The sequence below is a fragment of the Panthera pardus genome, unplaced genomic scaffold (genome assembly GCF_024362965.1).
Source record: "Panthera pardus isolate Hobbes unplaced genomic scaffold, ASM2436296v1 HiC_scaffold_13, whole genome shotgun sequence".
Lineage (NCBI taxonomy): Eukaryota > Metazoa > Chordata > Mammalia > Carnivora > Felidae > Panthera > Panthera pardus.
The window spans coordinates 148,937,364-148,950,905 of record NW_026526688.1 but is presented as its reverse complement, the minus strand read 5'-3'; the positions used below and the strand labels follow the sequence as shown (position 1 = coordinate 148,950,905).

General features: G+C 37.4%; 1 pseudogene; it reads left to right on the top strand.

The window, feature by feature from the left end:
* The window catches only part of LOC109275059 (UDP-glucuronosyltransferase 2B17-like), a 30,618-nt pseudogene extending 25,410 nt beyond the window's left edge, over window positions 1–5,208 (top strand).
* Window positions 5,209–13,542: the final 8,334 nt, after the last annotated feature.

The following is a 13,542-nucleotide window of genomic DNA, read 5'->3' as shown; positions in this document are numbered from 1 at the left end:
ATAATCTAAAAGAAGTTATATTTATTTCCTAAGCCGAATTAATTATGAATTATAAGGAAATACAAATACTTCTCATAAGTAGTTGATTGCATATATTAGCCTTTTTGTATATCAAAAGATACAAAACTCCATGTAATAACTTGAGAAACAAGTGGATATAAGTAAATTCCCTTCTACAAGAGCCAAAAACAAATACAGGCTAATATTAAGTTTAGAAAATGAGAGCTAGTATATATAGTAACATAAATGTGTAGATTAATTTGCCACTGTTTTCTGCTCTAGAATCATGACAGTCTTACAATTTCTTAAATATCTGAATTTGTCATTGATTATGCCACTATGATTTGCCTACACCATAATATGTGACTTTACTCCATAGTTGACTTAACATAAAAAATATGTACATGTTATATGAGCATTTCTATTATAACAGTGTCTTACTGGTTCTCGTTACCTAACACCTCCTGTCCTCATTTCTTCATCCATCATATGGAAGGGATTTAACTGGATGTCTTTGAATCACCCTAGAATCCTAATACGCTGTAACTTTGAAGTTCAACTACAGAAAAGTATTTTCTTTATCTTAACAGGTTTTATGGTGATTTGATGGCAAGAAGCCAGAAACCTTAGGACCCAATCAATTCTCGGCTGTATATGTGGATCCCCCAGAATGACCTTCCTGGTATGACTCAGGAGAACAAAAACTGAAAACATAACAGCTGAGCAATGCGATAATAGCTCAACAAAAAACAAATTTAGTGAGCATTTATTATTGAAATATTAAAAAATAAAACAAGTTATTTTTATTATTTCCAGTCCTAGGAAAATTAAGGAAAAAATGTAAGAGTTGGCATTTCATTACATTCCTTATGGCCCAAATCAAAATACCTTTATTTCAGGTGTAATTACTTTTCACAGGTGAATTTTTCAATAACTTCCAAAATTGTTGCTGTCTTTTAATTCTCTCCATACACCTATCTATCTTTCTCCTAGTTGCAGGGGTATTTCAAATGCTATTGAAAAATAACAGCACTTTTATTGTACTCCATTTTCTATAGGAAAAAGTATACAATGTTTTTCATTAATTAATAATACGTTTCATGAATAAATGTGGATTTTCCTAATTCTGTTTCCAGTGCCACCACCATCACCCTTTCTGCTGCCCTGAAGTCCTTTATATCAGACTCAATGACTTCACTACTTTAAGAGAATGTTTCCAACATGCCCCCTGCTTTTTTGCACATGTTTCTTTTTATCCAAAATGTTCTTCCAATTTGTTCACCTGCCAATCTTGTGTTCATTTTTGAAGTTCAAATGACACACCACTTCTTTCATGTAGTCTTCATTTACCTCTCCAGCAGACTTACATGCTTCTTGCTCTGAGCTCTGAAAGCAATTTAAATGCAATTTCACATATATAATATTCTGTTATCTAAAAAATACTGCCTCTAGATTCAGTGCATTATAATGCTCATTTCTCATTTTAAAGACTTATAAAATAATTTTAGTAAAATTCACTCAATTCTAGGTCATCCAAAAACTGAAGCTTGTATAACTCATGGTGGAACTGATGATCTATCACGGGGATCCAATGGTGGGCATTCCTTTGCTTGTGGATCAACCCGGTAACATCACTCACATAAAGGCCAGAAAAGCAGCTGTTAGACTGAACTTGAACACAATGTCAAGTACAGATTTGCTCAATGCATTGAAGTGAGTCATTAATGATTCTTCACGAGTACAATTTTTTTTTTACTAGATACTATTTCTAGAGAGATGCTAATATGAAGGTCAGGTGAGCAAAAATGAGTCCTGACATGAACACAATTATGAGTAAGATCTGCTCAATGTTTTGAAGATAGCCATGAATAGCCCATTTTGAGTGGCACAGTAAATTTTCTTCAATGGTTTTAGGGGAAAAGTTTGTAACAGTTTTAAAAACAGTGGAGAAATTTTAGGGTGCCTGGGTGGCTCAGTCAGTTAAGCATTTGACTTCAGCTCAGGTCATGATCTCATGGTTCGTGGGTTTGAGCCCTGAGTCAGGCTCTGTACTGACAGCTCAGAGCCTGGATCCTGCTTTGGTTTCTGTGTCTCCCTCTCTCTCTGCACCCCCCACCCCACTCACACTCTGTCTGTCTCTCTCTCTCAAAAATAAATGTTTAAAAATTTTAAAACAAAGAATAGTGGATAAATTTTGAAATATCAATAAAAAGAATCACTGAAATGGTTAACAGAAAGATTAAGAGGAAGCACTGAGAACAAAGTTGAAGTCGGGAACCATGAATGTTGTTATAGTGATGCCAGCTGGGTTCCTTCGCACGGGTACCACTTGTACTGGCCTTGCCACTCTGCCCCTTACCTGCAGCCCTGAACTTTAAACCCAAGGATTAGGGCAAAAATGAAAAACAAAGCAGGGTGCCTGGGTGGCTGTTGGTTGGGCGTCCTACTTCAGTTCAGGTCATGATCTCGCAGTCCATGAGTTCGAGTACCGTGTTGGGCTCTGTGCTGACAGCTCAGAGCCCGGAGCCTGTTTCAGATTCTGTGTCCCTCTCTCTCTGCCCCTCCTCCACTCATGCTCTGTCTCTGTCTCTCTCTCTCTCTCTGTCAAAAATAAATAAAACATTTAAAAAAAAAGAAAAACAAAGCAAAACAAGAGAACAAACCATAATACAAAAAAACAAGGAGAAATAAAACAGCCAAATATCAAAACAACCAACACACCTGGCCCTATGCCCTACACTGGGGAGACTATACCCAGAAGCTTTCTAAGGAGCAGAGACTAGTGTCTGTATCTTCAAACATACTTTGTCTAGGCTCTGACATGTATAATCGCAAAAGCAGTTTCTCCAAACACCTCTGTCCAAAGAATCCGTTTGGACGTCTGGAGAAGGAAAAGGAGGAAAATATCAAAACTGGCATCATCTGCGAGGTTCAGAAAAACAGGAGGTACAGAGTACGCCTGCTTTCCAACACTCCCCACAGGGCTCTGAACCAACACACAAGTCTCAGAAAACCAGGAAGGAAAACTGAGTTTTACAGAAACTGGAATAAAACTGACCAGTCTAGTTTCATTACCCAAGCTAGATGGGAAATGCAAAAAAAAATCAAAAAAAGTAAACAGAAAAAAAAAAAAAGATTAGTACTGTTATAGTACTAATCTGCACAATTATGATTTTCTTTCAGCATGAGAACTAAATTGTTTTAAAACTCGTCTAAAATAGTTTACTTTCTGTAAACCAGTATGACCTGATCAGTCGCAAATTCCCATTAAATACTTCCAAAATTTTCTATGGTAATATTTTGCTCCCACCACAGATAAATGATAAATAACTAGGGCTTTCAAATTTACTCGATTAAAAATTATGTGAACACTACTTATAAATTTAGTTAAATTCTATTAATTTTGTTTATACTTGTTTTTGTCTTATTTGGTAGAAGAACCATAAAATCAAAAAGCAATTGACTTAGAAGAGATATATTGGAATATTCCTTTTAAAAGTCAAATTTTCTGTATCAGAAATATTTGGTTTCCAAATTAGTTCAGGATGTTACTATTCCTATTATTATTAATATCATAATTATGTATACATTTTCTCTTTTTGGTTTCATAATGACTTTAGAAATAAAATTTTGCTTGAATATATATTGGTTATAGTATCATTTGCATTTTAAATGGACATTTGCATTTTAAAAACAATGTTGTCTAGTTTTAATTTAGTCCAACTATTATTCATCTTAAATAAGCACCACGAGAAGCACATTTTTTTTAAGGATTGTATCTTCCATTTGGTGGTTTTATGTCAAATCACATCTTTCTAATATAGATGTCTTTCTACATTTTAAAATTTTTAATAAGGTAAAGCTGTGCCCAAAAAAGAAAACTAGCTGATGTATACTGAATGTTTGTGATATGGTACACATTGTACTAGTAAATTCTTTGTAGGGAGTAAGTAACTTCTTCACTATAGTCTTTGCCTATTGTATTACAAATGTGTTTCAGGATTACTTCTCTCCTCTCAAAAACCCAGCATTCTCACTGGTTTTTACAGGACAGAGACAGATATTACCTCCACTGTACTGCTACAGTCCCATGTTATAGCACTTTGTGATTTAAAGTTTGTAAGCCCTCTTTATTTAGCTTTCTTCCTTGTCTGTTAGTTCATAATCATTTCAACAGTAGAAACCAATGAAACTGGCAATGCCTGAAAGTGGAATGCTGAGCACTCTCCAGATTCTAAAATGACAATACCAACAAGAAAAACCACAACAGCAAACACAAACTGGGTCACCAAATGATAGGGTCAAACCCAAGAATCAATACATCATTCCTCAAAATAATCAGATAAGAAAAGTACTATTCCTATCCATTCAAAAATGAAAACCCGAGGAACAGAAACACTAAAAAAAGCACACAAGTGCCAGAGTCAGGATTCAAGCCAATACAATCCACTTCCACACTTCTAATCACTAATTTCACTGCTATCATGTCAATACCAGCTCCTGATCAGCTCTGCCCGGACATGTCCATTAACCTCATCATGGACTTATATCCTATCTCTGGATTATAATAATATTTTGAAACTTTCTCAACAGATCTATTAACAATTCCTTACTGGATAATTCAAAATTTGCACACAGAAATCATGTATTTCATTTTTTTTTCTTGCCTTTCTAAACTAGAAATACTTGTCCTTGCCCAACTTCTCTTTTTCTTCACAGCTTGAAATCCTAGACATTAGCAAATTCTAGCCCATTAAGATCTCTATAATCATCTCTAAGAAAAATGATAGATTTTTCTTCCAGGGTTATGTGGCACTCATTTTTATCCTCCACGTGAAAATCAACATACTTCTCCAGTTTGTTCTATAAATTATTTGATTTTCCTCCAGCTACAAAGAGAATGCTATGTGGTTATCAACCATTCATCATGATCAGCTTCTAAAGCCTTTGGATGGAGCAGTCTTCTGGACTGTGTTTGTCACACGGCACAAAGTTGCCGAGCACCTACGGCCAGCTTCTTACAACCTCACCTGTTTCCAGGACCACTCTTTGGATGTGATCGGATTCCTACTGGCTTGTGTGGTAATTGCTACTTTCTGTGTCATAAAATGTTGCTTGTTTTGTTGTCAAAAGTTTAAAAAAGAAAATAAGAAAAAAACAGGGAGTAGGCTTTTGAGACACAGTAGGCGTAGTAAACATTTGAAATAGCTAGTAAGCACAAGCAAAGTCATTCTATTTAATTCAACCACTGTGGATCAAGTTGTGACAGATTCTCCTCCACATGTTGTAAGATGTGTGCCATATCCAAATATTTTCCTCTTGGCTAAACATATTGTGTTAGTTAACCCATTCCACCCTAAGGGAGAAATAACTCTATGTATTTTTTGACAAACACTTCTTCAATATTTATCTTGAGATTCTTCAATTCTGTTCATCAAATCAAAGAAGATGTGGTACCTATAGATGGATTATGCTCAATTTATAATTCTAATTGTATAAATCCTCAAATAATTCTACTTTAATACTGACATATATAATTTCCTAACTGAAAAAAAAAACAGGGATTTCACTAGAGCCTTATTCTGTGATTTAAGAGTGAGAAGCCTGATTGTTTTTACCAAGCATTTTCAGAAACATCTACTGTATAAATAAAATCAATCAAATAGAACATATGTGTCCCTGACAAAGAAAAACACAACTGAACAGTTGTTAAAGGTGGCAAGATAGATTTTATTCATCCATTTATAGAAGGGGAGAGAGATTCCAGTATGAAATGAGTTCAACTCCAACTAAGATAAAGGTGACTGATGTTTTTAAAGGGAGAGCAGACAGGGAACAAAAAGGAACTATGGAAAAGTAAAAAGGGAAACAAAAAAGAGACGAGGTGACTACATGGAAATGGAAGATTACAGAAAGGAGTAAGTAGAAAATTACTGAAAATGGCTTGGCAAGTTGGGTTTGACAATGTATGTTTTGTTGTTTGGTAGGATCATAATTTCTTGAGCAAAGACTTTTTTTTAATGTTTATTTATTTTTGAGAGAGAGAGAGACAGAGTGTGAGTGGGGGAGGGACAGAGAGAGAGAGAAAGACACAGAATCTGAAAGGCTCCAGGCTCTGAGCTGTCAGCACAGAGCCCGATGTGGGGCTCAAACTCACAAGCCGTGAGATCATGACCTGAGCCGAAGTTGGACGCTTAACCGACTGAGCCATCCAGGCGCCCCAGAGCAAAGATTTAAATAAGGAAGCTGGAGCCAGTTTGAAGGACACAAACCATGACCTACATACAGATGGAAGAGAAGTTAAAATTTGGACAAGTCCCTTAAGCACAGTGTTTAGGCAAGTCCTTTGTGTTTACAGTTCACAACCCTCATGAAGTACAAAATATTCCTTCCTGTAAATATCCCTTACAGGAATCTGAATGGTTCTTACTGGATTCCTACCTAAATCTGGGCAACCAGTAAAAAAGATCTTTGGTTAAAAAGACTAAAGATAATTTCCACACAAAGCCTTGGATATGTTTCAATTACTCTTCTCAATCTATCGAACAATGCTTTATAAATGGATGGTAAAACACAAAATAAAAGGAGGGTAGGAATGCTAGGTGAGGCCCAGCAAGATTTGGCCCAACCCTCTGGATTATGTTAGATTTCCCTCCCCCTGCAATATGATCGCCCATATTTTGGTCTTACCTTGTCAAGTCAGTCAGATATTTCCAACTCTAATACCTGGGATATTGAGAATATCAAAACAGAAACTTATATAATCTTTTTGTTGATTTTTTTTCCACATATCTCATAGAAAAATAAATTGCAGATGGCATAAAGAACCAAATATTGTATGCAACAATTTTTAAGTCCATGCATAAGAAAACATTTGAAATAGCAAAAAGATCTCCAAAGCTTGCCTTTAAATATTGGTAATCGAGCCTTTCGAACACAACTTAAAAAGTGAACCACAAAGAGAAGAAAGAAACCAAGTTAAGAGCAGTTCTTCTGCCTGACAAGAGACATGTTTAAACAGTTGGACAGAAATGAGGCATACTTTGCACTTTTGATATACAGGGATATTTTTATAGCATTCTTCTATACAACAAAATTATTTTCAGCAATAATCACTGATGAAACTAATTATAATAATATCCAGAAAGGAAACAATGAATATTTATTAAACTTGGAACATATAATAGTAAAGTACAAAAAAGAAAAAAAGTAAGGCATTAGTGTTCTTTAATACATTAATATCTTTTTTAAAAAAAATAGGAGAGCGGGGGAGGCATCAGAGGAGAGAAACCTTACACATACGTATACATTAGCATGAGGTATAAGGAAGCCCCACTGTGCAATACTGAAACTGAATTCCAACCTATTGGTTTTCTTAATGAAGTTAACTTCTGCAGATTAGGTAATGACTTTGTCAAAACTGATCTTTTCAGGAGGAGGAGCCAAGATGGCAGAAGAGCATGGAAGTTTTTTGTATGTCTTGCGTCCATGAAATACAGCCAGACCAACACTAAACCATCCTGCACACCTAGAAAACTGACTGGAGGATTAACACAACAGTCTGCACAACCTGAACCACAGAATTCAGCAGGTACGAAGCATGGAGAGGTGAACTTGGGGAGAGAGAAGCCACGGCGGCCAGGGAGGTGCTCTTGCGTGCAGAGAGAGAATGGAGATGGTGGGGAGATTACGGGAAAAGCACCCCTCTCCAAAAGCAGCTTGGAGAGAAAGTGGAAAATTGGAAACAGCCGCAGGGACTAAACTAAAAAGGGAGAAAGGAGAAAGGATAAAGGAGAAAGGAGAGGGTTTAAATTCCATTAAGACTGTAAACAGGGGGGAGCGCAGAGTCTGAAACTCCGCAGCTCAATACCTGGCGGTGCTCTGGTGGGAAGGGCGAATACCCAAGAGCAGAGTGGGGTCTAGGAGGTTCTTGGGCCACATGGGGAGAAGTGGTTCCACTGTTGGAAGGACATTTGGTAGAGGCTGTGAGACCACCTGGGCCCAACAGACCCCAGAGAATGGCCACATTTGCTGCTACTGGAACAAGTTCATTGTGGGTGAAGCCTGGTGCCAGATGTGTGTTGTGATTTTCCATAATCCCTGAGGCACTGCTGCTACACTGTCTTGCAAACTTTTTCTGGGGTGGGCTGGCACCTGGCCACAGTCTATGGGCATCGGCAGCAGCACAGTCCCACAAGCATTCCTGGGTGCGGCCGGCACCCGGCCATTGCTCGGTGAGACCCTCCACAGAGGGGGAGAGTGGGTCAAAGCTGCAGTTCCTCAGAAGTGGGGGGCTGGAGAAGGCAGCTGCATCTGAGACAAAACTCAGGAGGGATGTGCTTCCTGGAGCTTGGTCATGGACAGTGTGGAAAAGAGGGGTGGACTGAACCCAAGACGGACTGGTGCTCGATTGCTGACCAGGGAGAATAGAGTTCCAATACTAGAGACTGAGTAGGTGGGTGATGCCATTTTCACCACTCCTGCGCATGCACATACGCACCTACAAGCGCCACAACAATTCACCCCAGTAGGCTAGCAGCGCCATCTAGTGGATAACAGAGCCGTTACACTAAGCCCTGCCCAACTGGGCCAACCTCGCTCTTCAGGAACACAAGTCTCATGCCTACTTAGTTTATGAACTATAAAGCGCCTCATAGTTGGACTTCTAGGGGAAAACGAAGGAATTTCAGTCATGTTTGAATCTGTTAGCTGGTCCATCTATTCAATTTTCTTTCTTTCTTTTTTTTTCTTTTTCATTTTTCTTTTTCTTGAATACAGAAAAAGAAAAAAATCATTTTTATTATCAATTTTTATTAAATATATTTTTAAAAATTTGTTTCTACTATATTTTTTACTTTTGTGAAAATTTATTCAAATTCTGTTTTACTTCCATCATCTCATCTTAGTCTACTTCAGTGTATTCATTTTTTCAAATTTTCAAACAATTCTTTTCCTCTTTTTTTCTCTAATCTATCAAGCCACTTTCCACACACAGAGCAAAACACACCTAGGATCTAGCATCAGCTATTCAACTTTTTGTGTGTGTGTGTTTCGAATTTTTGAATTAATATTTTTTTAATTTTAATTTTTTCTACCTCACTAATTCCTTTTCTCCCTTCAAAATGACAAAACGAAGGAATTCACCCCAAAAGAAAGAGCATGAAGAAACGACAGCCAGTCACTTCACCAATACCGATACAAGCAAGATGTCTGAACCAGAATTTAGAAACATGATAATAAGAATACTAGCTGGAGTCGAAAATGGATTAGAATCCCTTTCTGCAGAGATAAAAGAAGTAAAAGCTACTCAGGATGAAATTAAAAATGCTATAACTGAGCTGCAATCACGGATTGGTGCAGTGGTGCCAAGGATGGATGAGGCAGAACAGAGAATTAGCGACATAGAGGACAAACTTATGGAGAATAATGAAGCAGAAAAAAAGAGGGAGATTAAGGCAAAAGAGCACGATTTAAGAATTAGAGAAATCAGTGACTCATTAAAAAGGAGCAACATCAGAATCATAGGGGTCCCAGAAGAGGAAGAGAGAGAAATAGGGTTAGAAGGGTTATGTGAGCAAATCATAGTGGAAAACTTTCCTAACCTGGGGAAAGACACAGACATCAAAATCCCGGAAGCACAGAGGACCCCCATTAGATTCAACAAAAACTGACCATCAACAAGGCACATCATAGTCAAATTCACAAAATACTCAAGCAAGGAGAGAATCATGAAAGAAGCAAGGGAAAAAGAGTCCCTAACCTATAAGGGAAGACAGATCAGGTTTGCAGCAGACCTATCCACAGACACTTGGCAGGCCAGAAAGAAGTGGCAGGATATATTCAATGTACTGAATCAGAATAATATGCAGCCAAGAATTCTTTATCCAGCAAGGATGTCATTCAAATTGAAGGAGAGATAAATAGTTTCCCAGACAAACAAAAAATAAAGGCGTTTGTGACCACTACACCAGCCCTGTAAGAAATTTTAAGGGAGCTCTCTGAAGGGAGAAAAGATGAAAATATAAATAAATAAATAAATAAATAAATAAATAAATAAATTCCAAAAGCAACAAAGATTAGAAAGGACCAGAGAACACCACCAGAAACTCCAACTCTACAAGTATCATAATGGCAGTAAATTCATATCTTTCAGTACTTACTCTAAATGTCAATGGACTCAATGCTCCAATCAGAAGACATAGGGTAACAGAATGGATAAGAAAACAAGACCCATCTATATTCTGTTTACAAGAGACCCACTTTAGACCTAAAGACACCTTCACATTGAAAATAAGGGGATGGAGAACCATCTATCATGCTAACGGTCAACAAAAGAAAGCTGGAGTAGCCATACTTATATCAATCTAGACTTTAAAATAAAGACTGTACCAAGAGATGCAGAAGGGCATTATATCATAATCAAGGGCTCTATAGACCAAGAAGACCTAACAATTGTAAACATTTATGCGCCAAATGTGGAAGCACCCAAATATATAAATCAATTAATCACAAACATAAAGAAACTCATCAGTAGTAATACCATAATAGTAGGAGACTTCAACACCCCACTCACACGATGGACAGATTGTCTAATCAAAAAATCAACAAGGACACAATGACTTTGAATGACACACTGGACCAGATGGACTTAACAGATATATTCAGAACATTTCATCCTAAAGCAGCATAATATACATTCTCCAGTGCACATAGACCAGAATAGTCTATTCTCCAGAATAGACCATATACTGGGACACAAATCAGCCCTCAGCAAGTACAAAAAGATCGAGATCATACCGTGCATATTTTCAGACCACAATGCTATGAAATTCGAAATCAACAACAAGAAAATTTGGAAAGGTAACAGATACTTGGAGACTAAAGAACATCCTTCTAAAGAATGAATGGACCAAAAAGAAGTTAAAGAGGAAATTAAAAAGTATATGGAAGTCAATGAAAATTATAGCACCACAACCCCAAACCTCTGGGACACAGCAAAGGCAGTCATAAGAGGAAAGCATATAGCAATCCAGGCCTTCCTAAAAAAGGAAGAAAGATGTCAGATACACAACCTAACCTTACGCCTTAAGGAGCTGGAAAAAGAACAACAAATAAAACCCAAAACCAGCAGAACACATGAAATAATAAAGATTACAGCAGAAATTAATGCTATCAAAACCAAAAAAATAGCAGAACCGATCAATGAAACCAGAAGCTGGTTCTTTGAAAGAATTAACAAAATTGATAAACGACTAGCCAGTTTGATCAAAAAGAAAAAGGAAAGGACCCAGATAAATAAAATCAAGAATGAAAGAGGAGAGATCACAACCAACACAGCAGAAATACAAACAATAATAAGAGAATATTATGAGCAATTATATGTCAATACAATGGACAATCTGGAAGAAATGGACAAATTCCTAGAAACAGATACACTACCAAAACTGAAATAGGAAGAAATAGAAAATTTGAACAGACCCATAACCAGTAAGGAAATCAAATTAGTAACCAAAATCTGCCAAAAAGCAAGAGTCCAGGGCCAGATGACTTTGCAGGGGAATTCTACCAAACATTTAAGGAAGAGTTAACACCTATTCTCTTGAAGCTGTTCCAAAAAATAGAACTGGAAGGAAAACTGCAACAATTCCACTGCAAACAATTAACGTGATTCATCACATCAATAAAAGAAAGGACAAGAACCATATGATCCTCTCAATAGATGCAGAGAAAGCATTTGACAAAATACAGCATCCTTTCTTGATAAAAACCCTCAAGAAAGTAGGGATAGAAGGAGCATACCTCGAGATCATAAAAGCCATATATGAACGACCCAACACTAATATCATCCTCAATGGGGAAAAACTGAGAGCTTTCCCCCTAAGGTCAGGAACAAGACAGGGATGTCCACTCTTGCCACTGTTATTCAACATAGTATTGGAAGTCTTAGCCTCTGCAATCAGACAACACAAAGAAATAAAAGGCATCCAAATCGGCCAGGAGGAGGTCAAACTTTCACTCTTTGCAGATGACATGATACTCTATACGTAAAGCCCAAAAGATTCTACCAAAAAACTGCTAGAACTGATTCATGAATTCAGCAACGTTGCAGGATATAAAATCAATGCACAGAAATTGGTTGCATTCCTATACGCCAACAATGAAGCAACAGAAAGAGAAATCAAGGAATCGATCCCATTTATAGTTGCACCAAAACCCATAAAATACCTAGGAATAAATCTAACCAAAGAGGTGAAAAATCTATACCCTGAAAACTATAGAAAGCTGATGAAAGAAATAGAAGAAGACACAAAGAAATGGAAAAAGATTCCATGCTCCTGGATAGGAAGAACAAATATTGGTAAAATGTCGACACTACCCAATCTACATAGTCAATGCTATCGCTATCAAAACAACACCAGCATTCTTCACAGAGCTAGAACAAACAATCCTAAAATTTTTATGGAACCAGAAAAGACCCCAAATAGACAAAGCAATTTTGGAAAAGAAAACTAAAGTCAGGAGGCATCACAATCCCAGCCTTCAAGCTATACTACAAAGCTGTATTCATCAAGACAGTATTGTACTGGCACAAGAACAGACACTCAGATCAAGGAACATAATAGAGAACACAGAAATGGACCCAAAAACGTATGGACAACTAGTCTTTGACAAAGCAGGAAAGAATATCCAATGGAATAAAGACAGTCTTTTCAGCAAGTGGTGCTGGGGAAACTGGATAGCAACATGCAGAAGAATGAACCTGGACCACTTTCTTACACCATCCACAAAAACAAACTCAAAATGGATGAAAGACCTCAATGTAAGACAGGAAGCCATCAAAATCCTTGAGGAGAAAGCGGGCAAAAACCTCTTTGATCTTGCCCACAGCAACTTCTTCCTCAACAAGTCTTCAGAGGCAAGGGAAACAAAAGCAAAACTGAACTACTGGGACCTCATCAAAATAAAAAGCTTCTGTACAGCGAAGGAAACAATCAGCAAAACTAAAAGGCAACCAACAGAATGGGAGAAGATATTTACAAGCGACACATCAGATAAAGGGTTAGTATCCAAAATCTATAAAGAACTGATCAATCTCAACACCCAAAAACCAAATAATACAGTGAAGAAATGGGCCAAAGACATGAATAGACTCTTCTCCAAAGAAGACATCCAGATAGCCAAGCAACACATGAACAAATGCTCAACATCACTCATCATCAGGGAATTACAAATCAAAATCATAATGAGATACCACCTCACACGTGTCAGAATGGCTAACATTAACAACTCAGGCAACAACAGATGCTGGCAAGTTTGCAGAGAAAAAGGATCTCTTTTGCATTGTTGGTGGGAATGCAAGCTGGTGTAGCCACTCTGGAAAACAGTATGGAGGTTCCTCAAAAAACTAAAAATAGAACTACCCCACGACCCAGCAATTGTACTACTAGGCATTTATCCATGGGATACAGGTGTGCTGTTTTGCAGGGAGACATGCACCCCCATGTTTATAGCAGCACTATCAACAATAGGTAAAGAATGGAA